At 42.4% G+C, this 21248-nt stretch overlaps 1 long non-coding RNA gene across 1 annotated transcript; it reads left to right on the forward strand.

Annotated features, from left to right (window-relative positions):
- Window positions 1–272: 272 nt before the first annotated feature.
- LOC110694946 lies at window positions 273–19925 on the forward strand. Its single transcript, XR_002505992.1, has 2 exons — window positions 273–6364; window positions 18765–19925. It is a non-coding gene; the product is annotated as an uncharacterized LOC110694946 (long non-coding RNA).
- The last annotated feature ends 1323 nt before the right edge of the window (window positions 19926–21248 follow it).

A 21248-nucleotide genomic window follows, 5' to 3' on the forward strand; every position in this document is an offset into this window, starting at 1 on the left:
ATCGATATTCCAATGCTATATTATATCTCCCGTTCCCTATTTCGTCATTCTTGATTTTTGATTATTTATTATTAATGTTAGTTTTATATCTCCGTACTAAGCTTAATTTCAAGTTCGTAGTTTTACATATTAGATCGTAATAGTCATTCTTCAAATCAGGGTTTTTAACATACACAAGTAATAATTTAATAATCCAATTCTTTGTGGGATCGACCCTAGCTTACCCTACTACATTTTTAGGAGGTTAGAGTTAGGTTTTTTTTTTGGTAGAAACGCGACAGTCGTACCAAATTTTGGCGCCGTTGCCGGGGAATTGGCTATTTATTACATTATTACTTGTATTTTTGGTAGAAACGCGACAGTCGTACCAAATTTCTAGTTCCATGTTTGTTTATGTGTGACAAAAATTCGAAGAAACAAAGATTAAGGGAATTTGCAGCAAGGAACCAAGGACTAATAATTAATCATTTTTCTATGTCTTTTGTATTTAAAAGGACTCGTGCTTAGATATTGGAGCAAGCTTGTTAGATTTCGTTGCCCTAAGTGAGAGTTCATTATCTTTGGAAAAGGAAACTGAAGAAATTTTTGAGATGGCTGACGGTACCTTAAAGCAGCTTGCTTTTCCTACCTTTGATCCTAATATGCTCAACATATTAGATGGTGAGACAGAATGTGAGATTAAGCCTAGATTGATTAGAGCATTACCCACATTTTTAGGCTTCCGCAATACTAGCTCCTTGGGTTCAGTTTACATGAATGAGGCGAACAGATTCTTGAAATAATTTCACATAGCATGTGCGGGGATGAAACCTGATAGTTAACCCTTGACCAGCTCAAGTTAAAGGCATTTCCTTTTGCTTTGACTGATGCTGCCAAGGAGTGGTTGTTCGGACTTCCTACAGGAACCATCACAACCTGGACTCAGATGCAAGAAAAATTCATAGAAAAATATTTTCCGGCATCTTTGGCAACAAACATTAGAAAAGAAATATGTGGGATTCGACAAGAAGATGTAGAGTCACTTCATGAGTATTGAGAGCGTTTCAAAAAGTTATATGACAGCTGTCCTAATCATCAGATCAATGAGCAATTGCTAGTGCAATACTTTTATGAAGGGCTCACGGAGTCGGATCGGAACTTAATTGATGCTGCAAGTGGTGGAGCAATGGTTGATAAGACACCCGCAGATGCAAAGATACTGATAGCGAACATGGGAGCAAACTCTCAGTATCGAGGAGGTCGAAATATCAAGTCACTTTTGAACGTCAAGTTAATGAAGTGGTGAGTTCTAACCTCGAGCAACAAGTAGCTAAACTCACTTCCTTAGTGGAGCGAATAATGATAAAAAAAAGGGGCAAGAAATAGCATGTGGCATCTGTATAATGGTAGGACACCCAATTGATATGTGCCCCACTATGCAAGAGGAACAAGTGAATTCTATTGGTGGTGGTCAGGGGTAGCAAAGACGTTATGATTGATTCTCTCAAACTTATAATCCGGGGTGGAGAAATCATCCAAACGTGAGATATGTTCAACAACAGACAGGCAACTCCAACCTCAGAAAATCAGCTTTCCATCAACAACAAGCATCTAATCCTCCACCTGGTTTTCATCAGCAACCACAATATCAGCCGCGACCTCAAAATTAGCAAGTTTCCCAGCCACAATCTGGTAGCATGTCTCTGGAAGATATCGTGAAGGCAATGGCTGACAACACTTTGCATTTTCAGCAAGAAACAAGAAGTGGTCTAAAAAACTTGGAGAACCAAGTTTCTCAGTTAGCTAACACAGTGGGAAAGCTCCAAGCTCAGAGTTCTAACAAGTTGCCAAGTCAACCAGAGAGAAATCCAAAGGATAACGCAAGTGCAATATCACTTAGAAGTGGCAATTCAAGCAATTAGAGGTCCAAGCGAAAACGACTGAAGTGCTGGCTGAACACCAAGAGGAACATGAGACCATTGTTCCAGAAAAAGATGAGCAGCCCTCTAAGGTAAGTGATGTTGTTTCATCCAAAACTGACCATTTTTCTTCTTCTGTACCTTTCCCTAGCAGGTTGTCATCTAAGGATAAAAAGAAAGAGATGGAGAAAGAGGTGCTAGATGTATTTCGCAAGGTAGAGGTGAATATACTTTTACTGGAAGCCGTTAGACAAGTGCCACGGTATGCAAAGTTCTTGAAGGAGTTGTGCACTAACAAGAGGAGATTGAGTGGAGATGAAAAATTCAATGTAAGTAAGAATGTTTCTGCTATTTTACAGAGGAAAGTTCCTCCCAAGTGCAAGGATCCAGGTATTTTTACTATGTCTTGTAAAATAGGTAACAAGAGATACGATAAATGTATGAAAGACTTAGGAGCTTCTACTAATGTCATGCCTTTATATATCTATAAAGCTCTGAACTTAGGACCTTTGAAAGACACTCGAGTGATTATTCAGCTTGCCGACCGTTCTAATACATACCCTGTATGAGTAGTTGAGGATGTCTTAGTGCAAGTGAATGAATTAGTATTTCCTGCTGACTTTTATGTTTTAGATATGCCAAATGATGAATCCCATAGTACAACACCTATCTTATTAGGAAGACCTTTTCTGAAAACATCCAGAACTAAAATTGATGTTCATAGTGGGGTGTTTGACCATGGAATTCGATGGGGAGGTCATACGGTTTAATTTATTCAATGCAATGAGATATCCTGCTGATTATGAATCTGTTTCTAGGATAGATATTGTTGATATTCTAACTGAACAGGTTCAATTTATTTCAAGTCAAGATGCGTTAGACTTTGTTTTAACTGCACTTATGGAAAAAGAAAAATATGCTGACTTGCAAGAACATTTTGAGCTTAAGGGTGAAGTTAAGGAAGCTTTTTCCTCTCTGGAAATACTTCCCGAAAAGAAATTAAGGTATGACAATCGGTTTATGCAGTTACCGATCACTTCTAACATATTGTTACCTTCTATTATGTTTTTTAGGCAAAAATAACACTCTTCCCGTCATAATCGTGAGTAATCTAACTCCGACTCAAGAGCAAAAGCTGGTGCAAGTTCATAGGGAGCATAAAACAGCTCTAGGGTGGACAGTTGCTGATATAAAAGGAATTAGCCCCTATATGTGTCAGCATAGAATCTTATTAGAAGAGGGAGCTAAACCAGTGCGGCAAGTGCAAAGGCGACTTAATCCACCTATGATGGAAGTGGTGAAGAAAGAAGTAATGAAGCTTCTTGAAGTAGGGGTGATATACCCTATATCAGATAGCCCTTGGGTCAGTCCCTTGCAAGTGGTCCCAAAAAAGTCAGGAGTCATAATGGTGGAAGACGATAAGGGAGAAATGGTACCCACCCGAGTGCAAAATGGGTGGAGAGTTTGTGTAGATTACTGAAAACTTAATTCTATGACTCGAAAAGATCATTTTCCCTTACCCTTTATTAATTAAATGGTAGAACGTCTTGCTGGTCATGCTTATTAATGTTTTCTTGACGGATATTGAGGTTATGTGCAGGTCCCTATAGCTCCGGAAGATCAAGAAAAAACGACGTTCACATGCCAGTATGACACATTTATGTATTGTTGTATGCCATTTGGGTTGTGCAATGCTCCAGCGACTTTTCAGAGATGTATGGAAAGCATCTTTTCAGATCATCTTGAAAATTTCATAGAAGTTTTCATGGATGATTTCACTATACATGGAGATTCTTTTGATAGTTGCTTAAAACACCTCACTTTAGTTCTTAAACGTTGTCTTAGCTCGAAACTAACCTTGTGCTTAATTTTGAAAAATGTCATTTCATGGTTCAACAAGGTATAGTTTTAGGCCATTTTGTGTCTTCTAAAGGAATAAAAGTCGATAAAGCTAAAATTGATCTTATTTCTTCTCTGCCTTACCCCGCCTCTGTGCGAGAAGTTCGTTATTTTATTGGCTATGCAGGTTTCTATCGAAGGTTTATTGAAAGCTTTTCGAAGATTGCACAACCACTATGTAGACTACTCCAAAAAGATGTGGAGTTCCACTTTGATGAGGCCTATAAGCAAGCATTTGACAAGCTGAAAGACAAGTTGATCACTGCCCCTGTTCTGCAACCTCCTAACTAGGAGCTTCCATTCAAATTAATGTGCGACGAGTCCAATTATGCTGTAAGGCCAGTACTAGGCCAACGAGTTGGAAAAGTTCCCCATGCCATTTACTATGCCTCGAGGACTTTGGATGCAGCTCAAGCTAATTATACTACAACTGAGAAAGAACTTTTAGCTGTAGTTTTTGCTTTAGACAAATTCAGGTCTTATTTATTGGGTACTAAAATTGTTGTGTTTACTGATCATGCAGCGTTAAAATATTTATGGTCAAAAGATGTATCCAAACCTAGGCTAATAAATTGGATTTTATTGCTTCAACAATTTAATGTTGAAGCAATAGATAAAAAAGGTTATGACAATAGTGTTGCTGGTCATTTAAGCAGGTTAGTTGGGGAAGCTGATGAAGGTAAAGCTCTAATCAATGAAGAGCTCCCTGACGAGAAACTTCATGCCTTGAATTCAGGAACTCCGTGGTATGCTAATTTGGTGAATTTTCTAGTATTTGGGAAGTTTCTAGCCAGCTACACCAATGCACAAAAGGACCGGATGCAAAACATAGCAAAGAACTACATATGGGATGACACATATCTCTGAAAATTTTGTGCTGATCAACTGATCAAAAGGTGCGTACCTGATTCCGAATTTCTTTCTATACTAACTTTCTGCCATTCTTATGCATGTGGGGGACATTTTGGACCAAAGAGAACCGCATGCAAGGTTTTAGAGAGCGAATTCTACTGGCCATCCATATTTAAAGACGCATACGAAATTTGTAAGGCATGTGATATTTGTCAAAGAACAAGTACACTAGGTCCTAGGAATGAAATGCCCCAGACTCCTATTTTAATATGTGAAATCTTTGACGTTTGGGGTATGGATTTCATGGGACCCTTCCCCTCTTCTTTCGGTTTTCAATATATTTTTCTGGCTGTCGATTATGTTTCGAAATGGGTGGAAGCTATAGCCACCCGTATTGATGATTCTAAAGTGGTTACATAATATTTGAAATTGAACATTATTGCTAGATACGGATTTCTGAGGGCTATTATCAACGATAAGGGGACACAATTCTGTAATATAACCGTAAGGGATCTTTTACAGAAGTACAATGTGTTCCATAGAGTCTCCACAGCATACCACCCGTAAACAAATGGACAAGCTAAAGTTTCCAACCGGAAAATCAAATCCATTCTGGAGAAGACTGTGAATCCAACTAGGAAAGATTGGAGTCTCCGCCTCAACGATGCTCTGTGGGCGTACAAAACAGCGTATAAAACACCGATTGGGATGTCTCATTACAGGCTAGTGTTCGGCAAACCTTGTCACCTTCTAGTAGAATTGGAACACAAAGCCTTTTGGGTCGTGAAGCAATGCAATATGGAGATGGATGCAGCAGGTGAGCAAAGGAAACTTCAGTTACAAGAGCTTGAGGAAATCCGAAATGATGCTTATGAGAACACGAGAATTTATAAGGAGAAGACTAAGGCATTTCATGATGAGCGCATCACACGAAAGAAATTTACAATGGGGCAGAAAGTTCTCTTATACCACTCTCGGCTCAAACTTTTCCTGGTAAACTTCGTTCACGATGGGTAGGGCCATTTGTTGTTACCAAGGTATATGACCATGGTGCGGTGGAGATTCGTTGTGAGGACACAGGGAAGGAATTTAAGGTGAACGGTCATCAACTCAAGCCTTATTATGAAGGTTATCAGGTCCAGAACATTAAAGTGATGGAGTTAAAAGCTCCAAGTTATGAAGACTAGTATGCTAGAAAGATGTCGAGCTAACTACGATAAATAAAGCGCTCTTGGGAGGCAGCCCAAGTTTAGGATTATAACATGATTGTTTTTCATTTTTATTTTCATAATTTTATTTTAACTGTTATGTAGTGTGTAAAAAAAATAAAAATAAAAAACAGAGAGCTTCCAGATTTCTGATACGCTTATTTTCAAATCCTTCATAATCTTCTGGAAACAGACACATTTAATTTGCGTGAAATTGGTATTGTTTGTTACAGGCCACATTTAATGGAGAACAGACATATGCTGCTAGATTCAGAGGTGTGAAATATCTAACATTGTGTGGGTAGTCATTTCAGCAACCTAGGAGTGTGCAACGAGAATATGGAGGCATTTTACATAAAGACACATTCACCTCCACTGCTATCTAGCTGTAGCATAAGCATTTTTTTTTAGAAGATTGACAGTGCAGTTGAGCAACTCCAATGTGTTTAAAGCAAGACTTTATGAGCAAGTCCAAGCTTGGGGGGATGTCATCAGGCTAGCTACACGGTAAGTACCCTACGATATTCAACTTCATCCGGTGAGCTCGTTTCTTTGTCTCTTTCTATTATTATCCCCTTTATTTATTTTATTTATTTATTTTTTTACAGTCACACATTGAGGGCAATGTGTGAATTAATCTTAGGAGGATTACATTATATTCAGTCTCTCGGTATGTCTCTAGGTATGGTATTGAGTCTGGTATTGAGTCTGACGATGCAATTTAGACAGCGCTTTGCATATGTGTCAACATTCACTCTTCAATGCTTAACTTTGGTCGATAGACTTGTATGTATGCAGAAAAGAAAAAAAAATGATTCTGTAAACAATTGCTAGCCTGGTGAAAGTCACTATTGTGGTGTTATAATAAGAATGAAATGATTTAGGCATAATTTTTTTTTTACCACATAAGCCAAAAGGTACCATTGAAATGATCCATTATCAAACCGATTTTGAGATTTATTAACCTACTTTTCTTGGGAAATTTCCGGAACATGAAATTCTTACCTTATAAGATTAGTCCAGCATATTGAAGGGTGAATTGGATTATCGTTGTGGTAGTGATGTAATTTGGTGGTGATTTTATATTTTAATAGTTTCATGTTAAAGGCTCTACGTACCAATGTATGGGTTTGGAAAAAAAAATGAATGTTAAATGAATTTCTTTAAAAAAAAAAAAAAACAAAAAAAAAAAAAAAAAAAAAAAAAAAAAAAAACAAGAACCTATATATGTACGTGTGATTAGTAAATCCGTAGGGGTATCTTAAAACCTAGTGTTTAGGGTAAAAATACCCTGTCCACGTGGCCCAATGGCATGCTAACACGTGTCAGCCTCAGAAAGGCCCAAGGGGATCCAATCCTCCTCCGCTGACACGTGGCACCTTAACCCTAAAAGGGGAACTGATCCCCTTCTACTATAAATAGAGGAAAATCCTAATTTATTACACATTCATAAATACAAACACAAAAAATCGAGCAATATTAATTGCAGAATTCTCTCTGAATCATAGAAAAAAAACCTTTATATTCCGCACATCTATACATCCGGAAACGTTCCAACTTGATCGTCGGAGGCGAAACTCCACCCAACCGGAGTTTTGGTGGTTTTGCAGGTACAGACGGTCGACGAGCATTCTTGGAATTGTAACTCTCCCGAGGGACTCCAAAAACCCCGAAACATTTGGCATCGTCTGTGGGGAGAGTACTTCCGAGAAGGCATCCAAATCGGAAAGCGGCCTATGGCCGAGCCGAGGTCCACACGGACCAAGATAGTGGTGACGACTATGAGATCGACACCTATGTGGCCCCAAATGGGTCATTCCGAACTAGGCGGACCCGTTCTAAAGAAACAAGGGAACGGGGCGAAGACAAAGCTGGTCCTAGCAGCCCAATCGGCAAGCCGGCTGAGCGACCCCATGCAGCGGAGGGTACTGCCCCCGTCACCAGAGACGAACTCATGAAATTCATGACGAGTTTCAAAGGGGAGATCAAGGACATAATAAAAAAGTCAATGGGCAGCAACAAGGGTCAGTCAGTCAAGAAGCCTTCTCTCTCCGGGAAGAAGCATATCAAAGATCGGGTGCCTACTCGTCACCCTAAACCAAAGGGGGTGGACGGGCCCCTGATCGACCTATCCAAACTTCGTTTCCCTAAATTAGGGTAAAGGAAGGATATCTGGCAAGTTCAACTGGATGGGTCAAAAAAGACTTACTCAGACGCCCGGATATTCATCCAGGAGAAGAGAAGTCAACAAATGTCTGAGTCGGCCTCAACGTCGACTTACCCAGACAGTTTCCGAAATACTTTAATGAAGTATTCGGAAAAAAATCGAGAGAGTCAGTCACGCGATATGTCCGTGCGTACTGGCCCTCAGATTATCCAGCCGGCTTCGTATGTGCCCCAACCGCCATACATGCCGTATGGATCTCCATACATGCAGTCGACCCTCTTTTGGGGTCAGGCGACACAACAGGTCCACCCCATGGACTGACAGCTCCGGCTGCTAAACGTTGGGGAACAGCCGTCGTCGTTCACTAGGGAGATAACCGAGGCGGCTCAGCAAGCCAAGGTTAAGAACGTGTTGGTTGGAACCTATGACGGTACCACCAACCCGGAAGACTACCTAATGGCTTACACCAACCTCATGTACTTACAGGGGTTAGATGATGCTGCGTGGTGCCGATGCATAACAGCAACATTAAAGGGCATAACCCAACGATGGTTTGTCAATCTGCCAGCCGAATGCATCAACAACTTCAAGACGCTTGCATACCTGTTCGCATCTAACTTCTCCATGAACATCCCTACCAAAAAGACAAGTCTCGACTTGGGGGCTATTCAGCAGGGTGACAAGGAGGGACTAAGGTCTTATGTCAGGCGGTTCAATCTGATGAGAATTCATATCCAAGGGATGTTTGATGAAGTTCCCTATATAGACTTCTTCAAGGGTCTGAAGGACGGGTCAAAAAGAGGGTTGTTACCCTCCAAGAGGCATTGATGGAAGCCGAAGCCTACATACAGACGACGGAGCTATGTGCCATCAAGCACTGGTCGGATCTTAAAAAGACCGTAAAAAAAGAGAGCCACTCTGCTCAGTCGGCCAAAAAGAAGAAAGCAAGAAAAGAAAAGAAGTCTGGGCGGCGGACCATTCTGGTCAGCCGTCCCAGAAGAAAAAGAGGGAGTTGAAGCCGTACGTCCCCAAGTACGAGTTCAATAAGGACTGCTCCTCCATCCTCATGGAGATCAAAGACCGATTGACCCTTGAAAAACCGGCAGCAATGAAGAGTCCCATCAACAGCCGGGACAAAAGCAAGTACTGTCATTTCCATGAGGATATTGGCCATGACACCAATGGTTGCTATAGCCTTAGGCGGCTATTGGACCGTCTTGCTAATGAGGGGGCTTTGAAGTCCTATATGATGAAAACCAAAGCTAACCCCAAAACAAACAATGGACAATCGTCCAAGAAGCCGGCTATGAGCTTTAACACTGATGAAGAGCAGATCCTCACCATAGCAAGCGGCTTCACGGGAGGGGGTCCTACCATCCAGAATACCAAGGACAACATCCGAAAGCTGGTCAACTCAGTGGATGAGGGCCATGCGTTGAAAGACACCTTCCCTAAGGTCCTCATCTCTAAGAAGGATTGGGGCAAGGTCAGGCGGCCTCATGATGACCCAATTGTCATCGAATGCAAGGTTGCCAACCAACGAGTGAGTTAGATTCTTATTGATACCAGGAGCTCGTCTGACCTTCTAAGCTATCAGTGCATGGCGAAGCTCAAGTACAAGCCTAGAAGCATGCACAAGGTCCCTCACCCCTTAGTTGGTTTTGGGGGAGGGGTAGTGCATCCGGTGGGAAGGATTGACCTACCCATCCGGCTAGGAGAGAAGGGGGAAAGACGGCACATGGTCGTCAAGTTCTTGGTGGTCGAGGAATTGACCGCCTACAATCTGATTTTGGGCCGTCCAACCCTCAACGAGTCTAAAGCAGTCATCATCCCATCCCTCATGCTGATTAAATTTGATAGGGATGATGGGTCAGTGGGTTCCCTGAACGGGGATCAGAAGACGGTAAGGGAGTGTTAACTCTCAGACGTCAAGCCTACTGTGGCCGCAGCCGGACAAAGCGAGGAACCCATCGACCTTGATGACTTCAAGGAAGCCGCGCCTGCTCCCAAAGCAGCCGGAAAAAAGAGAAAGGCGGACCACCTGGTGGCCGTAAAAAAAGAGAAGCAATAGTAATCACTGATCGGGGAACGGTCAGATGATCTCCGTCCCCAGCCTGTTGGTGAAAATTTGGACATTGTTCTAGATGACAGCGTCCGGAACGAACCGTTAAAGTGGGGACGGTTGCTTTTGCCAAGTTGGGTGCAGACTTGCGACTTGCACCAACTGCTGAAGGAATTTAAAGACATTTTTGCCTTTGAAGTGGAAGATATGCCAGGCGTCAGCCCGGATCTTGATGTCCAAATACTTGCCGTGGATCCAAAAAAGAAGTCGGTTAGGCAAAAGAAAAGGAACCACAGCGAGGAAAGATCTCAGGCGGCAGCCGCCGAGGTCAAGAAGCTACTTGAGGCCGGGTTCATTCGGCAATGTTACTACTCGGATTGGGTAGCCAATGGTGTCCTTGTCAAAAAGTCGAATGGTACCTGACGGATGTGTGTTGATTACACAAATCTGAACAAGGCATGTCTGAAGGATAGCTATCCACTTCCAAAGATCGACAGTCTGGCCGATTCTACAGCCGGTCATGCCTTGATGAGCTTCATGGACGCCTATTCAGGCTTTCATTAGATACCCTTGTGGAAAAAATATCAAGAGAAGACGACATTCGTCACTGATCAAGGGTTATTTTGTTATACGGTGATGCCGTTTGGGCTGAAGAATGTGTCTGGTACCTTCCAACGGTAATTAATACGGTCTTCATTAATCAAATTGGGAGGAATGTAGAGGCGTACATTGATGACATGATAGTCAAATCCAAGCTCTAGATGGATCACCTTGCTGACCTCCGAGAAACCTTCACCACCCTCAGGCGGCATAAGGTCATGCTTAATCCCAAAAAGTGTGTCTTTGGTGTTGAGTTTGGGAAGTTTCTCGGATTCTTGATTGATCAAAGGGGGATAGAGGCCAATCCGGAATTACAGGCGGTAATTGACATGAAGTCACCCCGCATTGTCAAGGAAGTCCAAAAGCTTATCGGTTGTCTGGCGGCATTGGGGAGATTCCTCAACCGGTCAGGCGACAAGTGCCTCTACTTCTTCTAGGCAATCAAGAAGAAGACTAGATTCGAATTGGGGGAAAATGCTGAGGCGGCATTCTAGAAATTGAAAGAGAACCTCCACTCATTGCCACGGCTGGTCAGCCCTCTAGCAGGAGAGGTTCTATATATGTATTTGGCCGTCTCAGACCATGCCCTCAGTGCCGTTGTCCTAGCTGAAAGAGACGGTATCTAGTTCCCGGTCTATTTCATTAGCCATGTTCTTCGAAATGCTGAGCTGCGGTACCCCTTGGTTGAAAAATTTGGTCTCGCCCTATTCATGGCAGTTAAGAAGTTGAAACCATACTTCTTGGCACATCCGGTGGTGGTCTACATAGACCAACCCCTCAATCGGCCAATGACAACCTTGGAGTCATCCGGCAAAATGCTCAAGTGGGCTATTAAAATGCAAAGTATGGAAATCACCTTCGAGCCAAGGAAGGCAGTGAAGGGTCAGGCGTTCAACGACTTCATTGTAGAAATGACAAGGCCGGCTCAGCCAGACAATGTTGATCAGGTCTGGAAGATTTATGTAGACGAGAGCTCTACTATGAATGGTTGTGGTGTAGGCGTAATTTGCAAGTCTCCGGAAGGGGACAAATATGAATATGCACTACGGTTCAAGTTCCAAGCCCCTAACAACGAGGCGGAGTATGAAGCCCTGCTAGCCGATATCCGCATGTGTAAGGCGGCAGGGGCAAGGAAGGTTGACGCCTACTCAGATTCTCAGTTGATCGTTAGCCAATACTATGGTGACTACTAGGCCACTCATCCGGCTATGATCAAGTATCTGCAGGCGGTCAAAGATAAGGCAAGGACACTTGACCAATTTCATCTCAGTCAAGTGCCCAGGTCAGAAAATAATTAGGCGGATGCGCTGTCTAAGTTGGCATCATCCTCCACTTGTGATGCGCTTAGATCAGTCTTTTGGGAAGTCATGGAAAAAAGAAGCATTGAGCATGATCCCATTGGAGTTCTTGACCAAAGCTCTACCTAGATGTATGCCATCCGGGATTACTTAGCATACGACACTTTGCCGGATGCCCCTTCAGAAGCGGCTATGTTGAAAAAGCGAGCCTCAAATTTTGAGATCTATAAGGGGGAACTCTTTAGGAAGGGTTACCTCCAGCCGTTGCTGAAGTGTGTTACCCCTGAAAGGGGGAAAGAGGTTCTAGAGGATCTTTACTCGAGCTTTTGTGCATCACATATAGGCGGCAGAACTTTAGCAAAAGGCTAGGCGACAAGGCTACTTTTGGCCCACTCTTGAGGCAGACGCCATGGAAATGGTGAAGAAGTGCGACAAGTGTTAAAGAGTTGGCCAGCTCATACACCGACCGACCACTGACTTGACGGATATCTACAACCCGGTTCCATTTGCAAAATGGGGCATGGACATTCTAGGTCCATATACGCCTGCCACAGGCGGACGGAGGTACATCCTGGTGGCTGTAGATTACTTCACCAAATGGATTGAGGCAGAGAAACATCATCACCCGGATTAGGGTACCTATGTCTATGGTCTTTGACAATGCCCTTCAATTTGAAACGCCTACCCTCAAGAGCTGGTTGGGAGATCAAGGGATCTCACATTGTTTTGCATCAGTCGGCCGCCCCCAAGCAAACGGCCAAGTAGATGCTTTCAACAAGCTCATCTCATACGGCATTAAGAAGAAAATTGAAAGGGTTGGCGGTCTATGGGCGGATGAGTTGCCTTATGTCTTATGGGCCATCAGAACAACTGAAAAAGGGGCAACCGGTGAAACCCCATTTCTCATGACATACGCCACTAAAGCCATCCTGCCAATTGAACTTTTTGAGCCAACACTCCGAATCATGCTCTATGATGAAGAGGAAAATTGGGAGGCCATGCATCTAGCATTAGATTCACTCCCGGAGCGCAGGGGCAATGCTGCCTTGTTTCATGAGATATATCGTTTGAGAATGACGAGGTCCTACAACAAAAGAGTACACAAACAGCCCCTCAAAGTGGGGGACTTTGTGTTACGAAAAATGGAGGCGACCGGTAGAGCAAATGAGCAAGGAAAGCTAACCCCTAATTGGGAGGGCCCCTACCGGATTTTTGAAGAAGTTAGAGGCGCACCTACCGCCTGGAAACTCCAGACGGCAGGCAGCTAGCTAGTTGCTGGAATGTAGATAACTTGAAAAAGTACTACTTCTAAGGACTTGTAAATTTTTGTAAATAGAGTATATTAATGAAAGAATGCTTTATTTCCATTGTATTTTGTAAAAGTTCCATCTGTGCAATGCATAATCAGACAACCGTCTACTCTAAACTGAGTAGTCGTAGGCTAAGTATCGAACTTAGCTATTCATAAGGCCAATGGCCGAACATATTTTAAACCATCTACTCCAACATGAGAAGGAATCCGGCGACGCCCATTTGGGTGAATTTGTCGAAGAGAGCATCTCCCATTCGGGTGGTACATTGTTCTACAGATCATAACTCAAACGGCTTTAACTGACTGTAGGTTAAAGATAACTCATGGCCATTAGAATGATTAATGGAACCCAAGATAAAGTCGGTCGTTGCTTCAAAGAAACAAAGGTGGTAATTCAAATCTTGGTCGAATGTAGCCGCCCTTTGCTCAAAAGCACTACAGTCGGTTACAAACTGGAATTACGCAAGGTCAAAACCTTAGCATTTAATCCATAACTTGGTTACTATGCATACGTCTGGCTAATGGACGCTTACATACCAACCAACGACAATGAAGGATACCCAAAGGGTAACCCGCAGCCGGTTAAAAGAGTACTATTTTAAATACGGTCAAGGACCGCCTATCTATTCGTCTAGATTCTTGTGTGGACGGCTGCCTGCTTAGAGTTGGATAATAAGCAAACAACAATCCAGGGGCAGGCAGAGCCAATGCATCTGGCTTACCGCATGTATTAATTCAAATGGCTAAAAAGAAAGATTTGTACGAGGCAAAAACTGCAAAAATTGAAGCAAATAATATCAAGGCAAAACCAACTCAGTCGGCAAATATATTAAAAGTAAAAAGATCGTCAGCCGGACCTATGTCGGGGGAAGCAGATACATCTTAAAATACACGGCTCGTAGGCCGGAAGTAGAAATAATGAAGGGAATAAATAAAGCTATTGCTGTTGTTGTTCCTATGGCTGTGACGGCTAGCCGTGGCCGGAAGGAAGAGCTTCTTGAGTTTGCTGGGCTTGGGCTTTGGTAGCCCCACCTGACATCTGATCTTCCGCCTGCTCCTCTTCCTCCTCTGGAATGCCGGCCCACTCTTCAAAGGGCGCCGGCTTCTCGGTCCTGAGAACCTGGGCTTCAAATACCTCAGTGGCATATTTGTACCGCAGATCAAAAAAGACATAGTCGATGTCCGGATGGATCATAGATCAGGCCATCTTCATGCGCTCTTCTCAGTCGTGCTCGTTCTCGATAACCAGCCGGTCTTGTTCAGCCAACAACTTGTCTTTGTGGTCGCCTAGGTCTGGGCCAGCTCATTCTTCAGCCGGTCGACCTTAGCCCCCAGCTAAGTGTTCTCCTTGTCAGCATCCCCCAAGGCTTTGACGTCAGCATGGAGGTTTTAACTTGGAGTTCAAAGTCGGCTGCTTTCTTGTTGGCCACATCAGCAGCAGCCGTGAGCTCCTTAATAAGCTCCTCCTATTTCATCTCCCGGCTTTTAGTTTGGATTTCATACATTAGGGAGTTATATTGCATAACATCAATGAGTTCGACTGCCCTTCTCTAGGCATCCCTTACCTCCTCCTGCTTCTTTCTCAGGGGAACCTTGAGGCCTTCTATTCTGATCATTGTCTGGAAGAACAGCCGAAAAAGGGTTAGATCATTCAAATAATGTGCAACAGGGAAAAGATGAAAATACATTGTATAGACCAGTCGGTGGCAAGCCAGATTGGCTCTCAATACCCCAACCAGCAAAATTACCTCAGCAAGAAGGGCAGTAAGGCGGTCAAGGTTGACCTGGTGCACAGTCGGCACCGCCTCCTTCTCGGACCGGGTAAGGGTCCTCAACATTCTCTTGGCGTAATTTTGAAGATCCGGCCAACGAGAAGAGGCATCTGCATCAATAGATTTATCGGTTAAGTATTGAGTATATGCGGCACCTATATTCTACCGGCTGCCTGAAGAATCCCCTGATTGGATAGCTTGGGAGTTGACTCGTAGAGGCCCAAGCGGCCAGGTGGGATCAAAGGTGAGAGCAGTACCTTGATTTTCAGGCAGAAGGGTCACACCACCCCCAGCCGCATTAGAGTCGGATGCTACAGCAAGCACCCGCCTTAAGGAGACTTCGGGCTTCCCAGTTCTGGCCTCAGCCGGCCTTGAGCTCAAACCTAGATCTTTCAGGCTTTTGCCTGCTAAGGTAGGCCTCTTAGGAGTCGGCCGCCTTCCGGCAGAGGCAGGGGCATCCGGAACCCTCCGGCTTTTAGAAGCAGGATGGGAGGGCTCCTCTCCCGGTCTCTTCAGCATTTGCCTGATGGAACAACATTCTTGCTCCCCGTCTGCAAAAGAAAATAACACAACCGGTTAGTATCAAAATAAGCTACAAATAATACAGACGGTAAAGAGCTCAGCCGGCGCTTACCCCATCATCTTTAGCCGCCAATTGGGCCCTATTTTTCTCTAATTGATCCTTCCGGATCTCAGCAGCAGATTTAGCCGGTGTCTTTTCAGGAGGCACCATTTCTAATCCTTTCTCTGCAAGAAAAGTCAAAAATAAAAAACCATTCAAGCATGATACAGACGGCATAAAGTATCGGTTAACAATCAACATACTTCTGCTCCAAAATGTGCTAAGGCCACAGGCAGAAAGAAACGCCTCGTCCTTAAGTCATTCCAGATGAGGGACCTAGTGTTTAGGGACAATGACTTCTGTCCCATCATCCAAAGGCCTCTCCGGTACTTTGGGAAGGGCGCACTTCTTTCCCAGGAGAGTCGGGAGTGTGTTGTAGCGACGCAGCCGGTGGTTAAGTTGTGGAGAGAGGGAAGAAACCATGTAAAATTTGCTCTTCCAGCTACTCCACTTAGACGACTTATCGAGCGTCATCATATATTCCGGAGGCGTGGTCAATGTATTCCACGCATTCCAGCCGCCTGGGGCACGACTGAGGTAGTACGTATGTGCAAACACCTCCTAGCTAGGCATTATGTCCTGCATCTCGCAGGCGGCGATGTATCCTAGTATGTTCATCCATAAGTTGGGTGTTAGCTTCCAGACACCAAGGTCGTAACCCCATAGAATGGCTTTTATTGTGTTGTGAAGGGGGAACCGGAGGCCGGCTTTGAATGCTGCCTCATAGCAACCAAAGTAGTCATCGATGTGGTCAAGGTCGTCCTCCCAGACGACGAATGCCTCTACGGGCGGCACAACAATTTCCCATTCGGCCCCTACCGGACGCTTTTCCAAAAATGCCGGAAGGGTTGCGTTCAAAGTGACCACATCCCGAGCGCTCATATGCGCCTCTGTTGGATTTTTTATAGAAAACCACTTATATGCCTCCTCGTCCTCTTGAGGGGCATCCGGTTCCATGGTTGACTTAGTGGAGTCTAATTGCTGGACGGTCTCTTTGCCGTCTAAACTCTCGGATTCCTCCAAGATCTCATCACCGGGCGTGCTAGGCACGCCCGGCTGGTCATAAGGTAGATCATCAGCAGGAGCTTCGGCTGAGCCGTCTGACTGATACTCGGGGTCTACAGCCATGCGTCTAGTCCGAGCCATTCTGTCCTGCACATGAACAGAGACGGTCGGATTCGCAGATGAGTAAGGGAGGTCCAAACACCCCCAGACGGCATCCCTAGTCCTAGACTCAGCCGTGCCTGGTGACCGATTGACAACTATCCTAGGCCATGCCGTGTGTGTGTTGGGTGAGTCCATTATTCACTAACAACCTATACAACCAGAAAAAGCGCAAAAAAGTTGCAAGGGGCAGAGACAGTACCTTAAAGTTGTAAAAATCTGAAGACGGTTGACTTCTTGAAGTCAGCAGCCGGAAATCTGATTTATTGCTTGGTGATACCCCATATGGTAGCCCGGATGTACCCTCTTCAAAGAGCAACTGAATTGTTGAAGCAACCCAGCCGTTTCTCTGAAATGTGGCTTATGACCGGCTGTGGGTGTATTGAAGGCTAAGGAAAATAAAAGGGTGCTCTGGCGGTTTTGAAGAAAGTGGCTTGAAGATGCCCCAAACGTTGTGACCGGATGTGGGTATACTGAGAGCAAAGGGAAGAAGCTTGACTAAAGTCAGGCGGAATCTGAGAGGTTTGAGCAAAGAACACTCAGACGGAAGCCGGATGAGTGAAGAAAGAGAAGATGGTTGTGAATGCAATAGCAGCCGGTATCAGAGCATTCTCTCAGAATTCTCTCAAGAATGAAAATTTGCAAAGTGTGAAAATGAGAGGAGGAGGGCTTCTACTTATAGAAGAACCCTGAAGACGAACCGTCACCTCCCTGTTCAAATTCGAAATTCGAATCCAAAAAAAAAAGAAAAAGAAAAAGAGAGAGGGAAGGAGACGAACCGTCACCTTCCCAGAATGTGACACCTGTCACAGGTGCCACGTGGCAAGCCATGTCACACTTGTGAGGGGAAAATGTTTAGGGTAAAAATACCCTTTCCACGTGGCCCAATGGCATGCTGACACATGTCAGCCTCAGAGAGGCCCAAGGGGATCCAATCCTCCGCTGAGACGTGGCACCTTAACCCTAAAAGGGGAACTGATCCCCTTCCACTATAAATAGAGGAAAATCCTCATTTATTACACATTCATAAATACAAACACAAAAAACCGAGTAATATTAATTGCAAAATTCTCTCTGAATCAAAGAAAAAAACCTTTATATTCCGCGCATTTATACATCCGAAAACGTTTTTAACTTGATTGTCGGAGGCGGAACTCCATCCAACCGGAGTTTCCGTGGTTTTGCAGGTACAAACGGTCGACGTGCATTCTTGGAATTGTAACTCTCCCGAGGGACTCCATAAACCCCGAAACACCTAGTGCCTTGGGCCAACTGGACCGGGAGTCACTAGTAGAAAGCTCGCTACATGGGTTACTTAACAAGTACTTGACATTAAGAGTCGTGAAACACAAGAAAAAAAATCATGAAGTTTGAAGGGCTTGTGATATGAGTTCTTATGTGGTGGTTGTGGTTTAATATATTTTGCTCTGCTAATCTTAATCCTTCTTACCACATCCCGAGTGCTCTCTAAAACCTCACTTTACCTTGGCCCTATTTTATCCTTGATTCAAGTCCTAAGGATCTTTGATTTACTCCACTACATTGTTGACGGAAGGTAGGTTGTAATTGTTTTAAGAGATGGTAATTGATTTTGTAATCATAAAAATGATTTTCCTTCTGCATATTTACTTAACTTGACGCTGTTATTGAGCAAAGTGGAGTGAATATTACTGAATCTTTAGTTGTTTTTGATGTGTAAAGAGTCTAATTTAATCCCTCTGTAATTTCATGTCTTTGCTTGAGGACAAGTAAAATTATAAGGTTGGGGGTGTTTGATAGGGTCATAAAAGTATATTATTTTATTTCATTAGACTTTTAATTTTATAATGGCTTTTAATGATTTAAGAGTAATATTAAGCAGCTTTATTCCCAAGACATGAGCTACTACTATTTTATTTATTTGTCTGTAGAAAGGAAGATTTTGGTATCAAAGTGCAATTTACCAATGTTTGGGTTAAAAGTAGCAAATAGCCACGTGGGCTTTAAAGTACATCAATTCCACTCTTTCAAAACAATCTAAAATAGGAGCAGCTCAAAACCTTTCAATTACCTCATTGTTCTTGCGGTTAAACCACAAATATAACTCCCGCCAATTCTTGCGGAATCAACTCTAAAAACAGAAGATAAGGATGAAATCAGATGAGGATGAGAGCAAGAAATTCGGGATAGGAAAAGATCCAAAAAGCAAAAGAGGTGTATTTTGGCAATCCGGGGGGAGAAATTTTGGAACTTATCTTGAGAGCTTATTGGCAGCAAAAATTAGCAACAAACGAGAGGAAAACCAGCAGCGTTTTGGAGCTCTAATTGCTACGAAATCAACAAATTTGGTGGGGTTGAAAACTGTACTTTGTGGCGACACTCTCGAGGACATCTGGGTAGTTTTTTGGCTGCAGCAACGAAACTTGGTGGGAGTACCGTTCATGGTTCTTTCATCCATCAATTTGGTATTCTTACTTTAATTGATTGTTTATAAATTTTGCACTGAGAATTTCAGTTCATGGGTAATTGTTAAGTTATTTTTGTCTTTAATATTTCATTCGGTTATTAGATCTTGTCAAATAATTTTACCATTTGTTCCATTATAGTTATTTATCTTCTACTTCAGAAATATATATAAGAGTCATTGTTAGTACTTCAATTCTTGATATGTTAGGCTAGATTACTAGTGGGTACGGGGAATTATTATACATTGGATTATTGTATTGTGAGAATAAGAATGTGGTAATTTGATAGTATTATGTTTATATCTTGATTGGATTGATAATTTGTTTTATTGGTAATAATTAGTTAAATATTCTAGACCGGCCATCTTTAGTTTAGTTTGCTAGTTTAATTGTTAGAATATTAATTTGTGATACGTAATTGTCCGGATTATTACTCTTTAGTACCACTTAGGTGTTTGATAGGTGACTAAAATTTGCCCGATGCCTATGATTATCAACCCTTTAAGCTGCACGAATCCGAGCTCGTGAGATTTGTGGCTTAAGTTAGCTACTTCCTAGTTATTAATGCTGCTAATTAATCGAGTCTAGAGAGCTTGTTCTAGATTGTTAGTTAGTTAGACAATACTCCAAGAGCTTGTTTGGTTTATTTGCAATTAAGGGAAGTGTCGAATTCTTGTTTGTGTTCATCGGCTAACATTGAGATAAAAACATGATTTATATAATTCGATGATCAATCGATATTCCAATGCTATATTGTATCTCTCGATCCCTATTTCGTCATTCTTGATTTTTGATATTTATTATTACTGTTAGTTTTATATCTCAGTACTTAGCTTATTTTCAAGTCCGTAGTTTTATATATTAGATCGTAATAGTCATTCTTCAAATCAGGGGTTTTTAACATACACAAGTAATAATTTAATAATCCAATTCTCTGTGGGATCGACCCTAACTTACCCTACTTCATTATTAGGAGTTAGAGTTAGGTTTATATTTGGTAGAAACGCGACTGTCGTACCAATCTTCTCCTTGTTTATTGTGCCAAACTTTGAATTTGGTCAATAAAATGACGAAAATCGAAAGAAGAACCCTAATTTTTGAAATTAGGAGTATTAGATTTCGCTTGTTTTCATGAATTTGTTCTATGTTGTTGTGACATGTTTAAGGAGTATCTAGCAACAAATTTCACATGGAATGGTAAAGTATCGAGTCTTGTATGAGCGTATACAAACATATATGAGTGTTTCTTCGTTTGAGTTCGAATTCGTGCTTGAACTTATTTCCTTTTTCCTCACATGGACTATACTTGTTAATTTTAATGTAAATTGAAGTGTTAATACAACAATTATGCATTAAAATTAGGATTGAAATTTTGAACTTGACAATGGCATGAAACTGTTCTTGTGACTCGTGTTTATTTTTTCCATGCTTATGTTGCAAATTTAGTTTTATCAATGATAACAACAATTAATAGTTATTATTATTCACTTATAAAATTGTGATTTCAAGATTTACATAAACAAGTTAGTTTAGGTAATTCTTGAAGACATCATCGAACTAGTATAGTTTAGGCTATATTTTGGGCTTTTGAGCCCCCATCTTATATTTTCGAGTGTTGCAGCCCCCAATATTGGGTGGCTTCAATGACTTGTTTTTAGAATTAGACCCTTTCATTTATGTTGCTTGAAATGGGTCTTAGAAATCCCGTGTTTCGTCTTATTATGATAACAACTAGGATCTTGGGAATGAGTAAATGAGTGTTTAAATCGTTTTCGACCATTTATAGTTTAACAAAGGAAACTTGCTATTGGTCATTCGTTAGAACAAGTAAGGGGGGAAATGAAATGTAGTTGTTAAACTTTTCCTCTATTCTCGCTGCTTTTGAGTTCTTTCTTTTGAGCTCAAATTTTGTTATTGATTGATGCTTGAGAAAATAGATATCATCCTCTT

Source organism: Chenopodium quinoa, unplaced genomic scaffold, assembly GCF_001683475.1.
Source record: "Chenopodium quinoa cultivar QQ74 unplaced genomic scaffold, ASM168347v1, whole genome shotgun sequence".
In the NCBI taxonomy this organism is placed as follows: Eukaryota; Viridiplantae; Streptophyta; class Magnoliopsida; order Caryophyllales; family Amaranthaceae; genus Chenopodium; species Chenopodium quinoa.